This window comes from Mesoplodon bidens (assembly GCF_964165515.1).
Source record: "Mesoplodon bidens genome assembly, chromosome: 8".
Lineage (NCBI taxonomy): Eukaryota > Metazoa > Chordata > Mammalia > Artiodactyla > Ziphiidae > Mesoplodon > Mesoplodon bidens.
Window position 1 is genome coordinate 56893554 of NC_138165.1, and position 21123 is coordinate 56914676.

Genomic DNA, 21123 nt, shown 5'->3' on the forward strand with positions numbered 1-21123 from the left:
CTCAAGGATAGAAACCAGACAATTAATGACATGGCAAAGAGCTTTTGAAGCAAGCTACAGGGATAGTCATTCTTCACACATTTCTGTAAAGAAGGATACAATATAAAAACAAATTTGAAAACTATCATATAGACAAGAGAGTGATTATTTAGTAATTATGTGACTTACAGCACTGTGAGTTTTCTATAATGCTAAAGCAGCAATGTATTGTGTTTTAACTGTATTTGATCTCCTTCAAGGAAATAAAAGCCAGTCCTATCTATCCAACCAAAGAAGATATTTTGTTTCCGAAAACTCTCAAGAGCCCTGGAGGACAAGATTGTGCAGAATTTTGAACATGAGGTATGCTGTGAGGCATATATCTGGAGATGTTGAGATAAATGAAGATGAACCATGGGGAATTACCAGCTCCCAGGAGGAATTCCATATTCCCAAGCATTCATGTGTCTAGAGGTAAACCTTCATCAGTCTCCTTATCCTCTAAAAACACAGACAAGAAGTATAAAACAAAGCATGCACAATCTGGAAAATTATTTAATGGAGAGATAATGACATTTTTATTTCCTTCCCCAAATACACCTAGATCTGAAGCCCTCTAATAGGTATGGCCTGGGAAGAAAAGGCACTTTGATTTCTAAATACCACCACCGAATTAGGCCAATATCATTAGGAAATGGAGGATCCCAAAAGAGTATTTTCTCTTCTTTGTGTTCGACACTTCTGGATTTCTACACAGATGCATACGCAATGAATAGACAGGTTAAGGGGCAGGAAAAATGACTGTCCGAGAGACAGCTGTTTGCTCAAGTCTCCAAGCTTCTTGCCCTTATAAAAGTGATCACAGACCTTATCTAATTAGGATTGATCTGATTTTCACATATTTGGTAGTTTTAGAGTCTGTGTAGGGTCAACAGGAAAGATTTAGCAAAGAGGCAGAAATAATTTCCAGAATTTTTTAATCGCAAAAGCTATGTATTATTCCTCTTTGAATTTACTTAATGAATATTAATTGGACACCCACTAGGAGTCAGATACAGTTATAGGCTACAGAGATACCCAGAGGGATACAAAATAGACAAGTTTTTGTTCTTTATGAATGTTGGATTCTAATGAGGGTGACTCTAATGACAACAAGTAAATACAAAATTAATTTTAGATACTGAGAGGTACTGTGAAGAACATTAAACAGGATCAGATGATAAAAAGAGTCCTTGTGGTTGAGGCAGGTGGCATTATGTAGGATTATCAGGGAAAGACTTTTTGAAGCAGCAGGCACAAAAGCAAACTAGGTAGAGCTAAGGGGAGTGCAGTGGCCTAACTTGAAAAGATGCTCAAAATCACCAAGGGACTGAAAGAAGCCTAGTGAGGCTGGAGCATGGGAAGCAAGTAGGAGAATGTTAAGAGCTGAAGTCAAAAAAGCAGGAAGGGGCCAGATTCTACATGACTTTGTAGGTTATGGTAAAGGGCTGGGATTTATTATAAATGCAATGTACCATGTGTCCTAGAATGAGGGTAGGCACATAGTAGGCAATTAAACATTGTTTAATATTGAAATAATATTAGAAATTTGCTTCTTAATCTTGCATTCTTTTTTTTTTTTTTTTTTTTTTTTGGTACGTGGGCCTCTCACTGCTGTGGCCTCTCCCGTTGCGGAGCACAGGCTCCGGACGCACAGGCTCAGTGGCCATGGCTCACAGGCCCAGCCGCTCCGCGGCATGTGGGATCTTCCCGGACCGGGGCTCGAACCCACATCCCCTTCATCGGCAGGCGGACTCTCAACCACTGCGCCACCAGGGAAGCCCTTAATCTTGCATTCTTAAGCCTAGTTATTTCTTCATTAAAATAAGGCCTTATGCCTGAGTTCCACTACCCTTTAAAGTAGCCTACTTAACACTCAATCAAATTTAATTTCTATAATCAAGACAACTTAATTAACCAAAAGTTATAAACACCTTCATTTTTAAATGAATGTTATTTGTCATTCAAGAAGGGGAAAATCCATGCATTTTTTTCATCTATCTTACTTGCTATGCATATTTGCTACAATTTAGTCATTAATCATACCTTATATATAGCTCTAGATAAAAAGGCCATGTCTATACTAGCTTTTTAAGTTTTATGTCTACTGATATGTACATCAGTTATGGGACATGAACCTTTTAATAACATTTTTCTGATTTTTCCCAGAGGCCAACTCCTTGTTCTTCTATCTTTATTATAGATTCTAGACACTCTATGCCTACACTTGGACTTTTTAAAAGGCTGTGTCATCTTTCTAAGCAGACTAACTGTAAAGAAATAAAAAGTCCTAAAATGATGTTCTTATGAATCAAGATTTACAGACTCCTCTCCCCTTTCAGTCTTTCAATTTTGAGGCTTTATTTTTGTTTATTTAGCAAACATTCACACAGCCAGCTACTTTCTAGGTGCCAGCTACTGTCCTATGTATTTTACAAATATGAACTCGTTAAGTAAAACATGGCAATAGTGTTGAAGTGACATTCACAGTTCATAGTAAATTCATGAAACAGAAGTATAATTTTCATCAGATCATTCTGGAAAATCTTACTCATTGCTGGTTAACATTGTCATTAGCTTTTTTGGAGAGATGTTATTTTTTTAAAACAACTATGATTTGCTAACAAGCTAGAAAATTTTGTAGCATATAATAATTGTTTAGTGTTTATTTATTGAGAGGTACAAATTTACCAGAGAAACACTGGTCAAAGAAATAATTGGTTTTGGAGGAAATAAGGGTGAATTCTTTTTTTTTACGTTTTTAAATTTGACGTGCTAACAGGACACGCAGGTAAAGATGAGCTCCTGTCCCTTAGTAAAAGCTGTAAAAACCACCAAGGTCTCAAACGATGCCATCATCTTGGATATGTAACTATTGTTATCCTTTTAGGTGAGCCAAAATTCAGCCATGAACATGTTAAGAATGGATTGAGTGACAGACCAGCACATAACTTCCAGGGCCAACACAGTGGCTAATATCTACCGAAGGGGAGAAAATTTTCAGGTAAAATCTTGTTTTTGCTTAGTGAAGGTTAAAATATCCATTTTTTAAACTGAGGGTTTCTGCTTTGAATAGACCCATCAAAATAATTAATATGTACTCATTTTACAGTATTGTTGGGGTTGAATGTTACATGGCAAAGCAAACCTTGGAAAGTGTATACAGTCAGGAAAGAACCGTTGACCAAAGGCAAACAGTTATGACAACAGAAGATGAATAGGAACCACAGATTTTAATTTGCTAATGATTGAATCATGGTCTATTGTTTGCAATATTTTCTACTTAATCAGATAGAGCTTTGCCTCACCAAGGGCATTCTTGTTATTGTTTTTCTTTTCATTCTTTAAGATATTTAAGGACTCCATGGACATGTTTGGCTTTACAAAAAACTGTGCCAATCATGCTCTAACGGCAAATAATGAGACCCAGTATAATATAATTGAACATGATGGTGATACTTGGACCTATAATCACTCTAAGTTTTATCATATTTTAAACCTGCTGTCTGCATCCTATTGGTATTATTTTTTTAAAAAAAAGAGTTACTATGCTACGTAGTATACTATGTTATTGAATTTCTTAGCCCATTTGCGCTAGAAATGATGCTGGGAGATCATCTTCCTAGAGAACTGCTTGAACTTGCATTTCCCCCACTCTTTCCAAACCTATTACCACCCACCTAATTAAGCCACAGGTGGAATGTAAGCCTGATACAAGCTGGAATAATTGAATTTTCTGTCTCATGAATTTGGATTTGGGCCATGAAAAATGAGTCAGTTAACAATGGAGACCTAAGCTTGAAAAGGTAAGTTAACTTCAAGGGTTGAGACCACTGTGAACAAGTATGCTGGAAATATAAACCCCAAAGATTGAGAACACTGGAATAGATGAAGCGAATAACCTTTATCTTTGACTTTCCTGTTACTTGTGTGATTATTTTTTCATACATATTTTTTATACCTGAAGACCTGAAGTGCTTCGAGATACTTCTGGATCTTCTCAACTTCTGCCTGCCTTTTCTGCTTGCAATCAAGTGATCCTTAACTGAGGTATGTTACTGGGTTACACTGATTCTCCATGGATAATTAGTTAAGTGTGTGTATGAGGGAACAAGAGAGGAAGAAAACAGAAAAGTAGAATGTGAGATTGGGTTAAATACATGGGAAAATACTTTAAAAATCTAAGATTAGGCTCCCTCTCAAAGAGATGATTCTAATTCCAAATAGAATTATTGCTTGTAAACTCACATTGCAAAATTTCCTGTTTTGTACATAATTTAAAGTTGGAAGTAAGCAGATTTTCCATTTTTGCAGAGACCCCACCCCAAACTTTTACTACTGGAACTGGTCCGTTCATATAAAACATATGAAAAGACTATAAAGTTGGTTCAGAAAGGTTTAACATTTGACCTACCACCAGATCATTTAAGAGAAGACTAAGGATTCATGAGACAGGAGAGTGAGGTTGTCTTTGAAGAGAGTTGAATGAGTCCTGAGCAACTCACCTACCTCAGGCCAAATTTGGGGAGGAAAGTTATGTCAGGATTTCTAGGGTTTGGACAACACAGAAGCCAGTGCTTGACTCTGAGCTGGAAGCTTTTATTAACAAAAATGTTTGACTTGCCTATGATGACAGAGCAAGAAGAGAGGATATGAAGAACTTCTATTCATGGCACAACTATGCGAGTTTCTTGTGGACAGAGAGAACCCCTGAAAAATAGCCAGACTTAAAACATCTGGCAAAACCCCCTGGCTGTAGTTCTGCATGCCAGAGCTGGGTGACCACAACAGAAAAAGCCTCTGTGGGATGTACTACAAGCAACTGGAACTAAGGGAGAAGTAGTCGGTGGCCCTGCGAAAGGTATATCACCCACAGGACGCAGAGAAATGGAAGGCCTTCACAGAGGCAGTGGGGTAGTGGTCACTGATGACCCCACAAAAGCCACTCAAGAGAGGAAGAGTATTTCAGCATCTGACACACCAAGAAGACACCACTCTAGTGGATGAAGACCAAACCATCTTAGGATTGGTCTCATAAAGAGCATGTTTTAGAAATAGAAGTTTAGACTGACACTGGCAAACAGGACAACTGATTCCAAACTCCAGATTTGCCTCTGATGGTACTGCCTTATCTTTCAAGAGGCCATTTTTAGTTACCTAATAAAATCAAGGGAGCCTGCTCTCTCACATCATGGGGTGTGACGTGAATCTTAAGAAAAAGCGTGTGGATGTAGGAGGATCTATCATTTCCTCTCTGACTAACAGACACTACAATGGGATGGAGTGGAAAACAGAGAGAGCTATCAGTTCAAATTGGTCTAAAAAGTTGGAGCAAAATGGAAAAGCGAAAATAGCTTTTCTTTTCAGGGCTTCATTTTTCTATCACCTGTGAATAGAGACATTAGTGATGCATCAGATAGCCTCTTCAAATTCCCCTCAGTTCCATTACGCCATAGGTCTATCTACTTGCACAGCAGAAGAGCAGATGTTTGAATCCGCCATTTTTATTCCTCAATTAGACTGCACATTCATTCCCAGCATTTCCTTCCAGAATAAGGTTAGCCAGGGTTGCACAGGATCACACCTGTCAGATTAAACCCATTTACATTCATTTTTATTCATTGCCACTGGTAATGTTTATAACTATTTGCATGCAAGATCTAACATCTTAAGGCTCCCATAAAAAGAAGACCATTAAAAAGAAAGCTGTGGTAAATATAAGTATTTTTCCTCTTCAGAGTAGGTTTAATTTGTAAATATGCAACTTTTTAGAAATAAAGTAAATGGGGCTATCTAGATTCATGTATGAAGTTCTTTGTCCCTAATTTGAAGCACAAGGTTGTTTATCTCTCAAGATATCAACGTTCATACTCTATCTTATGAAACGCAATGTTTGAAGAGTGCTTGAAGTTTTAATAAAAGTGACAGTAGTAAGCACTCTTTTCAATTACAGTTCTTTGGAAAAGCTTTTGCTTCACTTCAAAATTCAGCTTTCAAATCCCTCATGAATATAATTACTAGAAAAAAACTTGCTGTATTTCTGTTTGTTTTCAAATGAATAGAATCAGAACGGAATATACTGTTGATCTTAAGACAAATGAATGTCACATTTTGAGAATACTCACTTCATTATAAATCATGTGACTTCTCTATTTCCCAAGATGATTAATGATCTTTGGTCAACTTGTCAAATTTATTGATGTATTTTTCATGCTCCTCTCATTTGATGTTTTGTTTTATGTCCTTGAAGGTAAATTGAGTTTTTGACTAAGAATACACATATAAGTAATTTTATCTTGTTAACTAGATTGACTGGGCAACTAGTTCACCCACCCCCCCCACACACACACACACTGAGATATTCATAAAGAATCTCACCGGCTCAATCTCTTTTTATCTTTTTCCTGATATCATTTCTTAATTTGAGAAAAGTTTGCCATTTGGAAAGTCTAGAATTGAGAAAAAGGTTAATTTTCAATCCAGCAATTCCTGCTTATGTATATTTCCCTTAAATTTTTATTGAAAACTGAACAGCTTTTTTTTCTTTCTTTTTTAAATACCATTTCTCCCATTTTACATATCACTATAGGCAGATAGAAGAGACCAAACTAGATAATACTCTGACCGAGAAATTATTAGGGGCATTTTTTTATTTTTCACATTACCACATGCAACAGTGTTGCCCAACTTGCCTCCACTATATAACAAGAATCCTCTTTATATTCAGTAACATCCTCTCACTTTCCCTTAAACCCTCATTGATAGAATCCTTCAAGCCCTTTAGGTTTCTAACGTGCAACTCTAAACCTTGTAGACTTCTACTAACCGTATCCTTAATGGTCTTCCAAAGTCTACCCTCTGCCCAGTCCCAATCCCAGAGCAAGTGGCATATGTGTTAAGTTTTTGTTATAGCAGCATCCTACTTTCAGATGCCAAATCACGGCTTAAAACAATAATTTATTTTGCTCAACATCTTCAGTTTTGCCAGGGCTTAACATGGACGCTTGTCATTTCATGAATATATCTATTGTACTTATATATCTATCTCTATAACTTGATATATAGTTAGTGCAATACATAGGTAGATAGATAGCTGATAGATGCATATAAAATATGTCAAAGGATAAAATATTCATTGTTTCTGCATAATTTTGATAATATATGTGTATTATCTTTGTAATTAGAACTTAACAATATAGATGATAAATGTCACTATTTTACAATAATGATTATAATCAGAAGATTATAGAAAGCAATAATCTCTGTGGTTAGGGGTGACCAGATTCCTACAAGCCTCTTAGGCTGTTTTTTGGGGGTTTTTTGTTTTTTTTTACCGTCTCCCCGGAACACACGGACTCCGCGAGCAGCAGCGGCACCGCCCACACCAAGCCCGCCTCCTGAAAACAACCTCACAGAAACATGACACAACACCTTGCTCCCAGCGAGGAGTGCAGCTGTTTACGAGTAACAGTCAGAAACCGCAAGCACGGCTCGCCACTGTATTACACCGCTCCACCAACCCGTTTAACTCCAGGCGCTTGCCCGGGGTCCGAAATCACAAGGACGCCACGCTCCTCATCACGAGAACACCAACACAACAACCATCAATGGGGAGACACGACAAACCGAAAAACAAACCCGGACACACCATCACAAAAGCGGTCTACAACTAAGTCAAAACAGCGTTGCCACTCTCTCCAGCATGTGTAATGCTACCAGCAGAGACACACCGAAGCACAAAATATTCTCTCCTTTGCACAAACTTATTAGCCTTGTAAAAACAAGGCCTCAAAAAATTGAGTAGAAACTCAGAATTGTTTCTCTCCACGGAAATCTTTAGTAAAAGGCAAAAGACTTATGCGTTCTGAAGAGAAACCAGAGTATCTATTAGGCTGTTTTTAACAAGTGATCCAGAGACACTAATTTTTGTTACTTATGGGTGATGGAGGAAACAGCTATGCTCATATACAAAGGTTTTTCATACCAGTATCTTTCAATTGTTTTCAGAAGTTAGACTACTCAGTCTCCTAAACAAACTCAAACTGCATAGATTATTTGATAAATTTTTACCAAATAGCTGTACTAGCTACTGCTAAATAGGAGATGTAATCTCTTCTCAATTATGTTATAAATTTTTTGAAGACATGGCCGATTCTTCTAGTGCATCTTGCAGAGTCACTTATTAGATAAATATTTGTTGAATACCTATGTTGTGCCAGGCACTGTGCCTGGCACTGAGGATAGACTGTTGAGATAAACAGCAAGGCCCCTGCCCACAAAGAGCTCACAATCTACTGGAAAAAAACAGCAACAATAATCTTACATGTGCATGCAAATTACTACAGAATAAAACAGATTTGAAAGAGATCATCCAACATGAGAAGGCGCTTCTGAGATGGTGACATTTTTTTAAATTGAAGTATAGTTAATTTAAAATGTTGTGTTATGGGCTTCCCTGGTGGCGCAGTGGTTGAGAGTCTGCCTGCCGATGCAGGGGACACGGGTTCGTGCCCCGGTCTGGAAGGATCCCACATGCCGCGGAGCGGCTGGGCCCGTGAGCCATGGCCGTTGAGCCTGCGCGTCCGGAGCCTGTGCTCCGCAACGGGAGAGGCCGCAGCAGTGAGAGGCCCGCGTACCGCAAAAATAAATAAATAAATAAATAAAATAAAATGTTGTGTTAGTTTCAGGTGTACAGCACAGTGATTCAGTTATACATACGTATATATATATATTTTTCAGATTCTTTTCCCTTATAGGTTATTACAAAATATTGAGTATAGTTCCCTGTGCTATACAGTAAGTTCTTTTTGGTTATCTATTTCATATATAGTAGTGTGTATATATTAATCCCAAACTCCTAATTTATCCCTCCCCACCCCCCTTTTCCCCTTTGGTAACCATAAGTTTGTTTTCTATGTCTGTGAGTCTATTTCTGTTTTGTATATAAATTTGTTTGTATCATCTTTTCTAGATTCCACATATAAGCAATATCATATGATATTTGTCTTTCTCTGTGTAGCTTACTTCACTTAGTATGGCAATCTCTAGGTCCACCCAACTTGCTGCAAATGGCATTTTCATTCTTTTTAATGGCCATGTATTATTCCATAGTACACCACATCTTCTTTACCCATTCATCTGCTGATGGACACTTAGGTTGCTTCCATATCTTGGCTATTGTAAATAGTGCCAATAGGAACATTGGGGTGCATGTATCTTTTCGAATTATGGCTTTCTCTGGATAGATACCCAGGAGCAGGATTACAGGATCATATTACCATATGACCCGTTTTTAGTTTTTTAAGAAACCTCCATAATGTTCTCCATAGTGGCTGTACCAAGTTACATTCCCACCAATAGTGTAGGAGGGTTCCTTTTTCTCCACACCGAGTGGAGGACATTTGAGCTGAGACTTGGATGAGAAGATGTTTCCTAACAGTGCTGCAGATCTACTTACTGATGGATACAGCTATTGAAACACTATTTCTATTTATGAAATTCTTTTTTTTTTTTGGTGGTACGCGGGCCTATCACTGTTGTGGCTTCTCTCGTTGCGGAGCACAGGCTCCAGACACACAGGCTCAGCGGCCATGGCTCACAGGCCCAGCCACCCCACAGCATGTGGGATCTTCCTGGACTGGGGCATGAACCCGTGTCCCCTGCATTGACAGGTGGACTCTCAACCACTGTGCCACCAGGGAAGCCCTGAAATTCTTTTTTTTTTTTTTTTTTTTTTTTTTTTTTACCATTTGTTAAGGGTGGACCATGGATCAGACACTGTACAGATATTTAACCACCTCTGTCTTTTCAGCTCTATCGGGTCTCAACAGTGTACCTTTCTTAAGAATAAGCAACAGATTTTGAAGGCTACAGCCTATGTAGGTGCATCCTATCAAATCCCACCTTCACACAGAGAAAATGAAATGTAGAAAGGGACATGACTTGTCAGAGGTCACTAGGCTCCTGAATTTGAACCCACTTCTAACCCCAAAGCAATTATTTATTTTAAGTGAAACAGAGAAGACCCAGGGATGCCACTATTCACGGAAGGCAAAGAAAAATCGAGAATGCAAGGCTGCCCGTGGGGCTAAGTTAAAAGTCAGATTACTACCAAGCTTTTCTTTATTGGTATCATTAACACCAGCTGCTTCCATTGAGAGCTGAATGTCAGACATGGTTCTAAAACTTGAAATTACACAACACCCTTTGTGATACGAGCTAATTACTCCATTTTACAGAGTTGGAAACTGAGGCTCAGAGAGGAGAAGGAATTCACCCAAGGTTACAGTGAGTAGGGTTTGAACTCCGGTTTGGGTGACTCCTGCGGCCCGGCGTCTTTCCCTGGCATCAACAACCACAATAACAAATCTTTTTCGTCCAGCGCTAGTCCGCTTATAAAGGCCTATTGCCCCTTTTTATCTCATTGGCCCCAGAGATAAAAAGATCACGGAGAGCCCCTCCCCCTCTCCACCCCCCCACCGGAACCCGAAAGCCAGTCCCCAGCACCTGCCCCTCCGACCAGGCGAAACAGGGACCCAGCCCCAGGTGCACCTCCCTCCAAGTCCCCGGCCCCACTACCCAGAGAACCCACAACCCTGTTGCTACTCGCTACCCGCAGGCCGTAGACCTTTATCCGCTCGAGGCCCCCGCGCTCGGGGTCGGGGCCGCAGTTTACCACCGCCTCAGCCCAAGACCACCGAGCTCTGCCTCACCCTGGGCAGCAGCCTGGGCCCGACCTCCATCTTGCCCCGGGGTGTTCACTCTCCCTGAAATTCTTTTTTATCATATATGTGTCCTCCAATCTCCATGGCCACAAGGATGAAACTCTAGAATGCTAGTCAACTAATTACCTTTTAAATTAGTTCTCAAAGATAATGTTTTTACCTCCCCTACACATTATCATGATAAAACCTTTATTGAAAAGTTTGTCTTGCTTCTTTTGAGAAGCTCATGTGCAGCATTTACATTGTGGTGACTAGAATACCTGGGAGGCATTCAGTTCTCAAATAATTAGATGATTGGTTCATAATCCAATTCTAGTAAAACTTTCTTATAAAACTCATTTCTCCAGGCATCACTCTTTCATTTTATGAAATGTGGGGTTGAATCTATTCTCAAGCTAAACTTTCAAAAGCTTGCTGAGGAGAAGACAAAATCTGAGCCATAGTACTCATGCAAGTTAGAACTATCACTGTCAGCAAATGGGAAATTAATCCCAAGAAAATTTTAAAATTCTGCACCACTAGTCTATTTTAAGACGGTTCAAGATTTTCCAAATATGTCATAAAATACAAGTGCCTTGATCTAACATGTCTGCAATAATCCAAGAAAGATTCATGATTATCGTTCGACATTTTTTCCCAATGTCATTTACCCATTCTTCCCATAGAATAAGATCATGTTGGAAAGATAGGATACAGGCATGCCGAATTATGAAGCACAGATAGCTTTCCCCCTCCCAAGCTCCCACCTTACACCAGTACTCAGTTTCTGCAACTCAAAATTACCCAAACAGTACAGACGGTTCTCCTGCTCCCAAGTCTTTTCCCTTCTCCCTTGTACTATATTTCATTAATTGAATACACCTCTCATTACTTATGTGTTTAGCTGTAATCACTTACATACTGGTATATGTAATAGGTTAGGTGGTAGCAGGCAAAATAAGGTGGTTTCTCAGTGTCCAGGCTCTGAAATCAGACTCTTGGATTTCTGACAAACTTCTCATTTCTTTACAGATTTGCAGGGAAGGAATAAATAAGATAACTAATTTAAGATAGTTATGCCTGGAACAAGGAAACCAATAAATATAAATTCATTTTTTAAGAGTTAATTGCAATCACCATACATGTACATTTTTAAATAAAACTGTTCCTTCACCCAAATTATTTACTGACTAATAGAATAATAAGGGTGTATTTTTAGGAAGTTGGATGTTCAGGTTGGTGGAGTAGTGTATATGGACTGATATCTGTCAAAGAAGTATAGTCTAATTTAGGGTTTTATATATATATATATATTTGATGTGTGTGTGTATGTATATATATATATATATATATATATATATATATATATATATATATATATATGATGACCTTAATTTCATTATACATCTGAAACTGAAGTGTCTTCATCTGTGAACTGGAGGAAATAGTATCTTTCTTTCTTGTTTATTGTGGGGATAGAATAAGATGATATTTGTAGTATATTTCAGGGAAAAGTTTGGGAAAAAACAGTGACATGAACAGTAGATTTAATTTTATCCTTATATGGAAAATAAAAGCAAGCATTTTGATATAAGCATCTCACTTAGACTCGAAAAATGTTACTGGAATATCTTGCAGACCCTTTCCGTGGCTGCCATGTGAAATAACTCTGGAACCAGCACATGGTGCCCAACATAGGTCTATTCAGTATTATTATAAGAGAGCTATGCTTTGACAGGGAACAAATGTTATCTGAATAGAGCTCTCAACTAAAATGGGCATTTCAGAATCTGGCCCCCAAACTTCTTTATTGGATGACTGTAACGGTTAATTTTATGTGTCAACTTAACTTGGCTAAGGGATCCTCAGATGGATGGTAAAACATTATTTCTGGATGTCTCTGCGAGGGTGTGTCCAGTAGAGATTAGCATTTGAATTGGTGAACTGAGTAAAGTAGATTCCTCTCCTCAATGTGTGTGGGCATCATCTAATACTTTGAGGGTGAGAATAGAACAAAAAGGTAGAAGAAGGACAAATTGAGTTTGAGCTGGGACATTCATCTTTTCTTGCCCTCAGACAGCTGTGATCTCCAGTTCTCTGGTTTTTGGATTCAGATTGGGACCATCAGCTCCCTGGTTCTCAATTCTTTGGACTTGGTCTGAATTATTCCACTAGCTTTCAAGGTTTTCTGGCTTGCAGAGGGCAGATCATGGGATATCTCAGCCTCCATAATTGTGTGAGTCAATTCCTATATTATATATATGTATATATACAAGTACATATGTAATAAATAATATATATTTTATATTATATACATACTATACATAAACATACAAATATATATGTAAACAGAGAAACAGAATATATATATATATATATATATATAAAACCCTATTGGATTTGTTTCACTGGAGAACCCTGACTAATACAATAATAATTTCTCAGATTGTTTGCAAACGGTAAAGCAATAGACTGGCAAAACATTAAGATAAACACAGGGAATGTAATCCTTGACCATAAATTCCTCTTTATCTGATCTTTCTTCAGACACTAACATCACTATTTTTCATAATCCTCCTTTCATGTCTGAAGATAACCTGCATTCATTTTGCTATGATACTCACATGGTGTGATGATTAAACAGTTACTTTGAGTTGCTCCCTAGGCATTTTATGGTATGACAACCCTACTCACACCCAGAGTCTGGATATTTAGATAAGGACCTAAACTTCGGTTTCCTGCCACAATTTCCCACCCTGCTTTCTTTAAAAAAAAAAAAAAAATTAGAATTGGTCACAAAAAGTTAGTGACCTCCACCCCAACCACATTATAAGTAACACGATGCTTGCTACCCTGCTATCACCTGCTTGCTCGTGAATGCATTAAAACTGTGCCGTAAGTCAAAATGACCTTGGGGTTTTCACTTACAACCAACCCCGCCCGTGTCGGTGGCCTGTGCCTCCTCATTCAGCAGGTCATAATCTGCATATTCTTAATTTAATACACCAGCTGTAAGCCGCCCAACACACATGGTAACATGAAGAGATGAATCAAATGCAGTGAGTTTAAGAACATGGACAGTAGGAAGAGAAGGCATGGCCTCACAGAAACTTTGTAACAGAGGGGAAGTCATCCATCTCTCTTGGTCTGAATTTGTAAAGTGGGGTATTAGACTAGGTGATGAAAAAGTTCTTTACCTTTTAAGTATCTATTAAATATCTTAAGTGTTTTGAGCTTTTATGTGGGCCTAGGATGCTAGAAGATAAAAGTCCCAAAGGCAGGCTTCTACTTGAGGCACGGCTAATATCAATGATAAAGCAATGTACATCCCAGATGGCTGCTTTTTAAAATGGTGCAGTCCTGATATAAATTAACTTCTTTCATCAAAAATCTTTTATTCTCAGCAAAACCCTCTTTAAAATATCATTGCCTAAGGAGTGTGGGTAATTTTTAAAGGATCACGAAGATAAACTGTTCTTGATACTTACAAAGTGTGACAATGATATTCTAATATAGAATGAGTACCTCCAAGCTTTTTCCTGTAATTCGTGCAGTGTGTGTACATTTCTTTTTAACTTGGCTTTAATAAGACCTTAAACATGTCCGCAAGGCGTTTGACTGAATGAAAAGATAATCATTTCCTAAAGAGTTATGAAGATATCCATCCATTGGCAAAGATTTAAAGAATATATTTTCTGACTTCTGTAGTCTGGACACATTTCCAAAGAGATTTCAAAGCCAGTATCTGTCAGGTTCTTTTCTTAATGAGTAATGAATGAAAATCTAAACTATATATATAATATTCAGTCATTAGATTATATGACTAATTTAGTTATATATATATTTAGTTAATGTATACTATATTTATATATTTGCATATATAAAGTATCAAGATTTTGGTGATTCTTTTCAGTGGACTAGTTTTTTCCACTTGATTAAATCTCCCCTTATGAATCTGTTTCATCCACTTAAAAAGATCCTGTTTCCCTATTCAGTGTTGGCTCCCTGCATTACAGATAAGAGCTTAGTTTCACTGATTCTACACTGTAGTTCTTCTGGTGACACTAAACCTTAGATGCCCAATAACAATGTATTTGAAAAACAAATACATGGATAAATGGATGTTTTTAAAAAGCATCTTCCCCAAGGCCTCCTCTGTTCTTCTCCCAGATGTTGGAAATTCTTACTGAGAGGCAAAGCTAAGATGAGAAAGTTGTCTTGGAGTGTGACATACTACTTTGATCCATCAACACCTTGGTATAAATTAAAACACATTCCTCACATGTAACCTGCTTGGATTACATTGGACATCAGACAGGAAAAAAGGGCAAATTTAGGGCTTTAGGTATTAGTATCAGAGTATGGTGCTTGGGTGTCTTGGGAGCAGCATGAGTGTACCAGGATTGCTGTTGTAGAAAAAATGGAAAGTGAGGGTTGCTCATAGGAGAAGAGAAGGGAACCATAAAAATGACCTACATCACATTCATGTCTAGGCCACTCCTGAACCGTTCTAGCTTTTAACTAGACAGCAAAGAACCATGGAATTAACTTTAGGGATCACCATCACCATCACTTCCACTTTTAATGTACTCATTAAAAAATATCATTTCATTTAGATCTTATACCGTCTGTGTGGCCACAACAAGTAAGGTTAAAAAGATGAAATCTCTTACCCAAGTTTCCAGGGTTAGTAGATGGAGGTAATGGGGTTCACTACAGGGTTGTTAGATTCCAGAGATTCTGTACTTAATCACTCCAGTACACTCTTCCCTTAGCAGAAATCTATGGTTAAATGAAGGTTTATGAAGAAGACTTTGGTTTTTTCAGTCTGAGCAAAGTCAAGCTAAACTAGTAGCATCTGCCCTTACTCTTGGGGCATAATCCTCTTGGGGTCACCTGGGATCACTGAGTAACATACTTGCATCTTAACATATTTGATAGATTTTCACAAGGCATATAAGGAAAATTAAGCACTTGAATCTTCATTAAACCATCAGGTTTAACCACCTGTTTTAAAGCCTATAACTCTTCTATCACTGTATACACCAATTGCTTTGGTTATCCTCCCCAAATTGAGATGTATATAACACTCCCAAGGTACCGCACCCCTTCCAAGCTTTTCTCTGCCCCTGGAGAATCTTATTGGAGAAGTCAGAGTAGCAGACAGGTTCTATAGTCTTTATGTTTGGACTTGTTGCTTGGACTTGGGAAGATTTGTTCAATTTCACTATAATAAAATGCAATAACTCATTTCAAAATGAGTCGTGCAATGGCAATGGATTTGAAAGAGCTGGTACACAAATAATGAAGCCATTGGTGAATTTCTCAACATATACATATTTTTGAAATTATAATGTAAGAATGCATGAAGCAATAATTAGAGAATTTATGACAGCATTAAGAACATATTATGCAAAGCTCATGCAAGGAAAGCCTTTTTCTGGGGTAGAAACTGGTTTATTCCAGTTATATCAGTATTGAAACATTGTTGTTGCTGGCAGAGAGCTAACATCTTTTCCCCGATGCCTCATAAGCAGTGTTACCAAAAAAATGTACCTTGAACTAATTGGAACCCAGTGAGGAGGAAGGCAAAGCAGAAACTGTGAGATGCCAACTTGAAATTCTCCCCAGCAAGAGTTGTGGGCATTAGAACAAGTTGTTGTTTAAGTCAAGTTTTCTCTCTACCTCCCCACCTCCATGATGAGGACAGTAGCCCCAGAAGCTTCTCATTATTTACAGCTGCCCTCACCAAGAAAGAGCAAAGCAACATCAGTGTGGAAGCAGAAGCTTTGGAAAGGAGGAAGACCACGTCAAAAATTATCTGAAGAAAAAATCAAATCAAAGCTACCCACCCAGAGAGAAATCGAAGGTTATCGAAAAATAAGAATTAAACAATTCTCAAAGAAATAAATGTTGGAGTTCAAAAAATATGTTATATACATAAAAAGGACAGAGAAACAAAAATAAATGCATATTTATTTCATGAGAAAAGGGCCCATAGGGCATCCAGGAACCAGCCACTTAGCCATCAGAAATAATACTAAAGAATCTGATGGTTAAATTCATTCAGTGGCATTAGCAGGTCATAATCAATTAATAGTGAACAAATGTCTGCCTTTCCACTGAATAACAAGTTTTCTTGTTCAGAAGCTAAAATCTCATGATAACAGAATTTGTTCATATGTTTCACAGTAAATATATATATATATATATATATATATATATATATATATATATATATATATATTTTATCCTTTTCTGCTTTCACTGTGTTTGGGTTGCAACTTAATTGATCAATGCCAGCGATTGGATGAGCAGAAGCAGGGCATAAGGATCCAGAAAACAGTAAAACAGGCCAATTCGAACAGGCATTATGATGGCTTCCAGTGATGTCTCACCCAAACCCTATCTTTCCTGCCTGCTGAAGGAAGCCACGCACAGCTCGCGGCTCGAGAAGAACCTTCCAGGTCAGGAGTGAGCAGAATGGATGGAAACAAGGAAATAACTTAGGATGAAAATGGAGGCAATCCTGACAAAAGGAGGAGTGTTTTATGGTCATTTTCTTATTACTAAGTAATTGTGACTTATGAGAAATACTTAAAAGCATATTTGAACATGTGCCCATATATTGAAGTAATTTATGGAATTAAATACAAGAGGATTGTTAAAATTGTAACTGTCAAATATTGAAGCTGCCTACACTGAGTTCCAGTTACTCATGAATTCATCTTTCAAATTCTTACCTCTTGTCCACTAGCTTTATAGATATTCTATATTATTGTTCTGTGTGGATTCTATGATGTTTTATAGCAATAAAAATATGATTCTAGGGAAACTCAGATATTTCTTAAATATTTATGTGTAGAAGTTGTTGAGTAATCCCTGTCAGGCTGAAGAAACTGAGTTATTCCAGTTTTCCAGTTTTAAAAGTAACCAAACTTATGACCCAGTATTTTAAGGAGACAATGGGTAATGGTGTGATTGAGTTCAGGTAGGCGTGGGCATCAGAGTCCTGCTTCTGCCAGCTGTCTGATGTGTCCCCTTATTTCTCCACCTTCACTTGCACAATTCCCACCTGTCCTAACGGTGCTTCCTATCTATGCCAGGCTTCTATGTTGCTGCTCCTATATTTATCTCCCTTTCAGGCACTGCCCCATGTTCTGAACCCATGTTGACTTCTGGGAACTATCACATCTGCCCTCATTTCAGATCCTCTTCTCTAACTTCCTTCACTCCAGATGAGGAATTTTCATTATGGCTATTCTTCCAGTTGAAGGAGTTGCAAAGGACTCACTCCTACAGATGAGATTTTCTCCAGCTCTGTTTTTTTTTTTTAATGGCTTGAGTCCTCATCTTTTCCCCAAGTCCCTAGGCTTTTAAAACTCAGAAGCAAGGAAGAGATTTTCTTTTTCTTTGCATTCTTTTGTTATATACATAAACTGAGAATACAAAAATTGTCTATGCACTCAAATGAGGAGAAAAGATACGGGGAAAATGTTGATCAATGTTTCACAAACATTATTCTATCATTTGCTAAAAGCTGCCTTTAGGTAATTCCAGGGACTATTTTAATGTCTCTAAATTTACTTTCATTTTCCAAAATGCTCCTATGCTCCCCCTGCTAATCCTTGCTCAGCCCTATCTACCATCACCAAGGATACCCTTCCAAGAATTGCACACAGTGTTTACCCATCTCATCGCAAACTCTAAAATATTTTTGCACACACTTACATTTTACCTACCATAGATCCTGAAAGTCTTTTCCCTTCATGTCTGAAACTCTTGTCAGGTCAAAACCAGTCAATTTGATGAATAAAGTCAGTCTTAAGGAGTGCAGAGCTAGTCCCACTGGAAGGCTCTTTGTCCTCCCGTATAATATATGCATATTTCATGAGTTGCCTTCACCCCCAACTTAGCAACAATTTTAAGTCATTTCTGAGATGATCCAGTAGCCCTTTAGTACAAAGATACCAATGGCATGTACACTCTACAGCACTGGATTCAGGCTTGAGTCAGACTGTCATTCTCCTGAGAGTCAAGTGTGAAGATCACACTTATTTCCATTACTTCAGGGGCTAATGAGGATGTCGAGAAAAAAATGCAATCTCGAGTTGGCAATAAATCTTAAATAAATAGATTAATACACAAACAAGCACATGCGTGCACGTGCATGCACACACACACACATACACACACACTACGCAAAACAACTTACTGTGCTATTACCGAATGCAATTTTCATTTTTGGTAATAATTTGTTACTGTCTTAAAAGCTGAGGCTTCAGCTATTTCCTTGTAAATGCATATTATCCAGCATGGCAGTAATGATCAATTAACCAAATAAATATCTCTAAGAATATGGAAGCTATATATCCAATGGAAGAAGGAGCTGTTGACTCCTATTGGACAGAACACTCTTGCAGAGTTTGTTAATGGCTCATTAATCAGCTTTCAAATTCAGGGTGCATTTGAATTTTGGAGGGTAGGGAGCATATAACAGCATAAAAGAGCAGGTTTTAGATACAAAGAAGAGATTCTAATTCACGTGCTGTGATGCTTTTAGAGGCTCCTCTTACAACCTCTATGATCTCTTATTGAGCCTTGAGTAGCTGTTTATTTGTCCAATAGTATGAGGCTAATAGGTAAGTTGCAGCTTTCTAATATCACAGTAATGTTTTTCTGCTCAAGAATAACTTTTTATCTCTACTTCTATGGTAGAATTGGTGAAACCAGTTAATGAAATAACAGTAAGACTTAAAGCATTTATTTCAATTTGGTGTTAAAAAAACAACTTATGCCCTTAAGAAGAATTGATGCATATCATAAATTGAACAAGAGAAAAGGATGCACAGCAGGCTGATATCCTGAATCCCATGAGAAAACCTATTGGGGCAAATAGCTCAGCTCTTTATAAAGTAATGATTTCACTTAATGTTTAAATAAAACATGTATTGTATGTGCTAGCAAATATATTGTATCCCAAAAGCAAGTAGTTTATAACTGAATAAATAACATATGCCACTTCCTTTTCTTGTTACATTTTCAAAGAAAAGTTGTGGGAAGATTAAATAATGCTCACGAATGTCTTTTAGTCTATTTGGGAAGACTGTTTTTTAAAAAGGAAGGAAAGTTAGGTTTTACTCCTTTTGAAGTTGAAGAGGAATTTGGCAAGAAAAACATTGATGTCATTTATCAATTCTTTGTGAAATACGCACAAGAAGAGATGACATGAATGACTCATTTCTTAACATTATGTATTTCATTCCATTGCTCCTATATTAAAAAGAAATTTCTATAAGGAAGAAGCACATATCTTTATGGTGTTTTGTTTATTTGTTGTAGTTTATTTATTTACTTAGCAAAAAGAAAAAAGGGGGAGAAATTTGACACTCAATTCACACAGGCTAGGTTGAATTAGAATTCACCTTACATTTGTTGGATTATAGGTTCTGTTTTGCACTGCACAGCTGTTATGGAAGGTGAATTATGCCATGAAGATAAAATATAAAACACTGATCTCATTTTAAAAGATAATCTTAAAATATAACAACGACAGCTAATCTTAGACAAATTACTTTATCTGCCCAGTACTCAACTTCTACTTCTGCAAAATGTGAAGGAATCTAAAGATACTTCTATCCCTAGCGATCTTTGATTCAGTATGTTTATGAAATGGAAATTTTGTCCCCACTCTGTATTTTGCAAAATACAAAATATGATACTTTCGGGGGAAGAAATGTCATTCTCATGCTGAAATTGGCTGTACAGTAAGACTAAGATGCAATCATTGTCTTTAAGAAAGTGGTGGAAGGGAATGGAAATACTTTAATTATTCCTATTTGTATCTTACATTAGGTACACTAAATGTAGTATGTCTAGAGAATATATATAAAAATGATTATTGAACCTTGACTTGGTATCTGCTCAAATTTAATGATTTCACTTGGTAAAGATAATTTTGTGGCCTATCCTTCTGCCCTCTTTCTAAAAATAAGGGCTTGCAAATAAAATCCAAGTAATGGGTCAACTTCAGGAAAGTGAAACAAATTGAAGTGGTCTCTAGTATTTAGAGAACCAAAGAACATGTGACAAATCACTCAAAAAGTTACTATACAATCCAAAATAAAATTCCTTTGCCTTTTTATAGTACCAAAACTCCAGGGAAAGGGAGATGAATCCAAACCAGCCAGTGTCACTTTCTTAACCTCCTGGATGTCCATGAGAATACTCAAGTTTTCTGTGTAAAATTGAGGATGTTTGTATCTTTAGTGAGAAAAAAATTGGTGAAAGAACATACATACTAAACTCTTTCCTTATCTCTTTCTTTATATTATGCAAAGACCTTCTCTACTGTAGAACTAAAATTTTTAATATGAATTATTTAGAGTCATGTATTTTGCAT

The 21123-nt window shown here is 37.4% G+C and overlaps 1 long non-coding RNA gene across 1 annotated transcript; it reads left to right on the forward strand.

Moving 5' to 3' along the window:
- Positions 1–248: 248 nt before the first annotated feature.
- On the forward strand, positions 249–4066 carry LOC308621685. Its single transcript, XR_014016498.1, has 3 exons — positions 249–342; positions 2909–3022; positions 3986–4066. It is a non-coding gene; the product is annotated as an uncharacterized lncRNA (long non-coding RNA).
- The last annotated feature ends 17057 nt before the right edge of the window (positions 4067–21123 follow it).